Below are 7131 nucleotides of genomic sequence, written 5' to 3' on the forward strand. Positions count from 1 at the left end.
ATATATTGTATTGCAATATTATCACAATTAGGCTATCATTACCTTCCACAGGCTGCACCCCATCCCCCTCCACACACACACACACACACACACACACTCTCTCTCACACAGACACACATTCACACACTCACTCCTGGATTGTTCCAGGGCATTCAATGCTTTTGACCGTTGAGTCCAGAAGGATCCTTGTTTTCTGACTTTTAAGAACAAAAAAGTGGGAGAATCCCTCCTCAATCCCTCCAGTGGATCATCAGTCAGAAGATTGGAACTAGGACCAGCGTCAGTCAGGAATTCAGGCAGGTCTTGGTGAAGCTGCTCTGCACCACTGGCATTAGCTGGTGTCAGTCATTCGGCTGCACGTGGCCAGGAACTGGGCTGACCTGAAAGGAACTTGAGGGCTTCACTCGCATTCTGGCATCTGAATGCCAGGCTTCCACGTGGCTTATCTCTACACTTCCCTTATCAATCTGTGGTATTGCTGAAACTTCGTTAGGGTGGCAACTGGCTTCTCCGAGGGAGATCTGGAAATTGCCAGTTTAGTTAAGGAATTAATTCAGAAGTCCCAGAACTTCATTTCTGCCACATTCAATTAGTTAAAAAAAAAATCACAGGTCTAGCCCATGATCAGGGGAAGAAATAGATTCCATCACTTGCAGAGCGGCATTTGCATACATGAAGGGAGGAACCGATGGCACCAACTGTCTTCCACACCAGCAGAGTGCAAGCTCCGTGAGAACAGGAACTCCTGCCTGTTTCTTTTCATTATCATGTCTCCCTAGTGCCTGGAATAGTGGTTGGCAAACGCATTAGTCAACAGAGCCAAATATCAACAGTACTTCTTCAAAATAGACTCGCCCAGGACAAAAACCGACTTCTGTGCACGGGCAACAAAGTTTCAATTGCACTGTACATGCTCCTGCACATGGTATTTTGTGGAAGAGCCACACTCAAGGGGCCAAAAAGCCACATGTGGCTCGCGAGCCGCAGTTTGCCGACCACGGGCCTAGAACAGTGCCCAGCACAGTATACGCATGGAATAAATGTTTATTTAATCCGAGAATTTTAGGGACAAGTGAAAGAGTCTGAAAGAGTAGGAGGAAAACCCAGGAGTGTGTCCCAGAAATCTAGAAGAATAAGAGGGGAAGGAAGATAAGACTACACACTTTTTTCATGTTTCAAAAAATAAGTAAAAAGTATATTCAAACTCTATCTGTAAAGTTACAAGTTCAAACAGTGCAATATTGCATAGAGTAAAAGGTGAGTTTTCCTTCCACTTCTGTTCCCAATTCTCCTTGGCATTAGTCACCTTTTTAAAAGTTTTTATTTTTTTATTTTTTAGAGCAAGAAACAGGAACATCCATTTTTTTTTAATTCACATAAGCAAGATTTTATTAAGCAGAATAATAAAAGAACTATTTAAGTTTTTAAAAAGGATTTAGAACAAAATACTGTTAAAGCACTTCTGCCTTCTCTCAAATGGTAACTCTAAGGCAGGATTTCTCAACCTCTGAATTGCGGGATGGATAATTCTTTTTTTTTTTTTTTAAATATATTTTTACTGATTTCAGAGAGGAAGGAAGAGGGAATGAGAACTAGAAACATCAATGATGAGAGAGAATCATGGATTGGCTGCCTTCTGCACGCCCCACACTGGGGATCGAGCCCACAACCTGGGCATGTGCCCTGATCGGGTATTGAACCCCGACCTCCTGGTTCATAGGTCGACGCTCAACCACTGAGCCACACCAGCCGGGCAAGAATCATTCTTTCTAGGGGGGTTCATCTGTGCACACTGGGATATTTAGCAGCATCCCTGGCTCCCACCTACCAGATGTGAATAGCACCCCTGCGTCAGCCTCCCCACTGTCCACTCCTTTTGACAAAAAAAAGTAGTCTCCAAACAAGCTAAATGCTCCTGGGCAGGGAAGGTGAAGAAAGGGGGGAGAAGGTTGGAGAGAGGCAAAATGGCCCCAGTTCAAGAAGTGCTGTTCTAAGGCTTGATATTTTGTGCATCATCAAAACCTGATTCTACAAAAAGCCTCACTTTTAATTTTTACAAAGGAGGCATATAATGTGAAATAAAACCAAGTGAAACCAAACTATTCTGGCAGGGAAAATATTTTAAAATATAACCAAATCGAGATTATAATTACTGACCACTCAATTTCTGTGCAGTAAGGTCTGATTTCCGCTGAACCTCAGCTAATTGCAAAGTCAGTTCTCTATAAAGGGCACCGCTCACTTTTAGGTCCGTCTCCAAAGTTTGCTTTTCTCTCTGAAGTTCTTCTCTGTAGGGCTGGATGTTTTCTTTGCTGTCTGATAAAACAGTCAGAACACCACTACTATTTTCTTTGCTTGCTTCACAGCTCTGCACCAAGTTGTTTTCAACCTTAACTAAGGCAGAAGAAAGAGAACCAAGGATAACCAATTCCTTCTCCAAAGTTAATGCCAAATGATCACTCAGGAAATCCTCACTTCCTGATTTTAGATATTTCAAGAAACAGTTTATAGGGAGAATTCTGGTGAGATTATGAAGGCACTGAAACAAAATTGATTGATTCCTGGAATAGATTATTAAAATCCCTTCAAATGGTGTCCTTTGTTGCCAGTGGAAGAGTGTCCCATACAAATTTTCTGACCCTTTACAAAAGCAAATTTCTGGAAATTTTTTAATTACTTCACATTTCATGTGTTCCAAGAGCCATGTCCTCATTGAAGTCAGGGCATATCTGGCTGATGTAATTTGGAAGCAAGTTTTTTGCAATGTTGCAAGAAGTGCAAAGAGATCTTCCATTTGTTCTATAGGTTTCTTTGGAAAGGTCACTAGGTATTTCCCACTTGAAAAATCTTCTAGACTTAGAAAAAGTCTGCCACATGGAAAAAAACGATGTTCAGAAGAGTTACCATTTTCTTTCTCCCTAATTTGCAGCAGCACAATGCAACATACCTGACTGAATGCCAAAAGTGGTGAAAGAGCTGTTACGGCAGTAACTATCTGAACACACTCTCTCAGAATATTGTCCACCAACAAAGCTCTCCTCTTCCTCTTCCTCACTATCAACAGTCAATTTGATTCTTTTTGCCTCTGGTCCTTTTTCATATGGCACTGAGCAGGGTGCTGAAAAAGAGTCCCTACTCAACTTGATCGCCCTGTTTTGACACTTAATAAGCCGAAAGTTGGAGCTATGAGGTTCATCCATTACCAACGATAAAGTCACCTGGTTCAGAGGCAGCTTCAAAGAAGATGTGGTTTTCACTCCAACAACCAAACTATCATCTATTACACGATACCATGTCTTCTCTACTAGCTGTTTTGAAACTTGAGAATTGCCTGATAAGTTCGTATCACAAGTATGAACAGGATTTTCTTCTTCACCACAAAGAGTTACAAGACATTCCTCCTCTGCAATTGATGTGCTACATTCTTTTCCTTGAAGCAAGTTCATTAAGGCTTTGTAAGTTTTTAAGATAACCTTTTCCTTAAGCAAAAGATGCTGCTGAACTTCCTGAATAGAAGCCAAGCCAACTTTCACTCTTCTTTCCAGAGCTGGAATCACCAAATAACGATTATCTTCTTTGTCTGCAAATGTGTCATCTTTATTGCAATCCAATGTTTGACTTGAATAGTTTATGTTATCAAGATCTGTTATTTTAAATGAACTCAGGCAATCTGAATTTAAGGAGTCCTTTAAAAGTAGCAGTACTTGTTCTGTCCCCGTTCCAATAAAGTCATCTACGAGTACTGAGCTAATTTGCTCCCACTTAGCAGCAACCTGAAAGTTCTTTTCCCAAACACCACAAGCACTGGACCTGAAGGACACAATGAGAAGGCGGTCTTCGCCTGAATCCATAAGTTGTATTGCACAAGGATCTTCAAATGGAAGCTGGCACACACTTTTAGGAGTCCCATTCTGGAATGAAATCAGCTGATTCCTCTGAGTAAGGGCAATCAAAGACATTCTTAGCTTGTTGTTGACAAACTCAGTTGCACAGACATGCACACAAGTTATCACACTGCTATAAGCAGGAGGGATAATATATGTATCACTTATTACTTCTTCACTTTCAAGCAAGCATACACAGAATCTGGTGTTCCAAATTGCATAATCTGATTTTGAAGGCTCTGAGGTGCTTTCCTCCTCAGATAAATAACATTTCTTTTGTCCTAATAAAACCATACCTAGATTTTCAATCTCTCCTGCCCACTCAATAGAGGAAAAGTTAATGGACACAGTAATAACTTCGCTAGTCTGGGGAGAGACATAGAAGAATGTTTTAACATGTTTCCATATAATTAAAGGCCCGTTAAAGACCCCTACGCCATCCTTCAACTCATGGGCTAGTCTAAAACTCAAACGCTTTTCAAATTTATTGGTACTGTGAAGAAATAGTAGAAAATATTTGAAAACATTATTCTTTTCATTGCATTGTATCATAATATAAGGGAGGTTCATTCCAGTTCTGAAATCTGACACACAGTTACAACACAAGATTTTTAAATCGGAGTTTTCTTCCTTTATGCTAAAGGACCCAGTGAACTTCTGAACAAATGCACTTGTTTCTCTGTCAAATACCATTCTTCTGACATGTAATATGGGTATTTCTGCAGGCCCTTTATCTGCAAAATTTCCTTTAGACAACTGAAAAACAAGGACTTCACCATTATAACACAAGACTCTTTCTTGTTCATTAGAGGACATTGCTGGTTTGCTCCCGACTCCACAACATCAAGTCTTTGTGTTGGTCCAATTTTGGAATACAAATTGATTCAATGCTTTTAAGCCTTACAATGGCTATATTCTGAATGCTTTTTCTGTACCAGGTACTGTTGGACTCTGGAGTCAATCATTTATTCCTCACAACATCCTTATGCCACAGGCACTATTATTTCATTCTACAGATGGGAAAACTGAGGCAGGAAGTTTCAGGATCTTCGTAAAGGCCTCAGCACTCAGGACCCTGCATCCTACAGCCCCCAGGTTCCTGAAGTTCCACACGCGCACACAGTTCCGGAGGCTCCAAACCACCTGCCGGCGCACAGCATCTTGGGAGGGCTGGACTGGAGCTTTAAAATATATTTTTCATTGACTTCAGGGAGGAAGAAGGAGGGAGAAAGAGATAGAAACATCAATAATGAGAGATAATCATTGATCAGCTGCCTCCTGCATGTCCCCTACTGGGGATCGAGCCTGCAACCTGGGTATGTGCCCTTGACCACAATCGAACCTGGGACCCTTCAGTCTGCAGGCCAATGCTTTATCCACTGAACCAAACTGGCTAGGGCAGAAACATCAATTTGTTATTCTATATATTTATTTACGCATTCATTTGTTGCCTCTTATATGTGCCGACCAGGGAACAAACCTACAACCGTGGTGTCTCAAGACCACGCTCTAACCAACTGAGCTACCCAGCCAGGGCTAGTCACATTTTAATGTGTCCTTTCAGAGGACACCTCTCTCTCTCCTAGTATTTTTTCTCTTAATCCAACTTCCAGATCATTCCATATCAATACAGATAGATTCATTCTTTCACTTAAATGGCTGCATAAAATGTTTTCATTCTTAAACTGAATCATTAGATTCCAAAAGTAAGAGGTGACTACTGGTGTCGGAAGACCTGAAAAAGTAGACTATAGAAAGGGATAGGACAGAGTGGGAAAGAAAAGGAGGTTGCTAAAGAAATGAGGACAGAGGAAAAAAGAAATTAAAAGATGGGATAGGCAGGAACAAGCTCATATACTGAAGAATATGAGTAAGAGAGAGGCGGAGATTGAAAATAACACAAAAGAGAAAAGTCTCTAAAGGGATTGGAAGGGATTCGGGGTTCAAGTGGCCGGATTAACCTTGAGAGGACAGAACACCTCCTCTGAGAAGGAAAGGAAGGGCAGCAGGTAGGTTCTGTCATAGTGGCTGGTGGGCGTTAAGGAAATTCCTTCCCAGCGGTCTCATTTTCTTCAGAAATGTAGGAGGCAAAGTTTTTCATTCTTACCAAAGGGATGGGGTGGGTAGAATTCAGTAACAAGTTAGGAGAGTGAGGGTTGGGAATAGTAGGGGACTGGGAATAGCAGAATATCTGAGTAGTAATTTGGAAAAGACTGTTTCAGACTTAGCAAGGTCGCCCGGTGCCATGGAAGTGCCGACTGAAGGTGGACACGCTGGTTTGCACTGATGCCAGTTCACAGGTTACGTGGTGTCCAGCACTGGTGCAGAGATGGCAAGGTTGGTTCAACTGCTGCAGGCTCACGGGTTTGCGGGTGGGCGGAGAACCAAGACGACAACTGAGTGAACGTGATAGACCATGTCTGCCAGGAGCTCCAGACCTTGACTGCACATCTGCCGTCAGTGGTCCGCATACAAGGCTGCAGGCTCAGCAAGGCACACAGCCTCCCGGCAGAGGGAGCCTCTGCGCGCGCTCGGCTCCGGAAAAATCTTCGTGGGGGTCCTGGGCGCGAGCTGAGTCCGAGTGGGGCTGTGGCTGCGGTAGGCAAACGGGTTTTACTCATATTGGATAGCGGGGTACCTTGTGGGAATCGTAGGAGAGGCCAATCCATTCCCTCCCACCCTCCTCCACCCTTTGGGATTGCAGCTAAGCAGGGAAAAACGTGGATGCCAGGGCCAGCCCGCGCCTCGGGCGATGACGTCATTCGCGGGGGGCGGAAGCGACTACCATTGGGGTCCAGTCCATGGAAACGCTTTGCAGATATTTTAGCCTTTTCGCTGTAAAGAGCAACAAACTTACCCTTCTGATTCTTGCCGTTTGAGGCGGTCACACAATGACTGCAGCTACCAACCTCTCTGCCACCAGCAGCTTCCCCAGCGGCAGCAACGGGGTGGTTTCGCCGCCTGCGGCTCCAAGTTACGTCATCGGCCTCAGAACCGGTGGCCCCACCCCATGGTAAGGGAGGGGCAGTCCTTCGGAGGTTTTTGCCCGCAGTGCCCAACGCCTCTTGAGTAATTTTGATCCCTACCAGCCACTGTCCTCAGCTGACCCCGCCTACTTCCCTCTCGCTCGTCGCCTACTGGCCCGCGGCCGCCGGAGGCCCCGCCCCCGTGAATCAGCTGATCTCGCGGTGTTGTTGGGCTGCAAGCTCGCTGGGGATGCAGACCGCGGTGCCGCCGGTAGAGCGTC

At 44.0% G+C, this 7131-nt stretch overlaps 1 protein-coding gene and 1 pseudogene across 4 annotated transcripts in view; one reads left to right on the plus strand and one right to left on the minus strand.

The window, feature by feature from the left end:
• Positions 1-1684: 1684 nt before the first annotated feature.
• Positions 1685-5122, minus strand: LOC102759344 (annotated as a pseudogene). Its single transcript, XR_001512623.1, has one exon. The product of XR_001512623.1 is annotated as a Fanconi anemia group B protein pseudogene (transcript).
• A 1940-nt stretch (positions 5123-7062) lies between these two features.
• Positions 7063-7131, plus strand: part of ALS2 (ALS2, alsin Rho guanine nucleotide exchange factor) — a 47282-nt gene continuing 47213 nt past the window's right edge. For all 3 annotated transcript variants that reach the window (XM_015559108.1, XM_015559105.1, XM_015559109.1), the window contains exon 1: positions 7063-7131. The gene's annotated coding sequence lies outside the window, so the exon portion shown is untranslated.

This window comes from Myotis davidii, unplaced genomic scaffold (assembly GCF_000327345.1).
Source record: "Myotis davidii unplaced genomic scaffold, ASM32734v1 scaffold914, whole genome shotgun sequence".
Lineage (NCBI taxonomy): Eukaryota > Metazoa > Chordata > Mammalia > Chiroptera > Vespertilionidae > Myotis > Myotis davidii.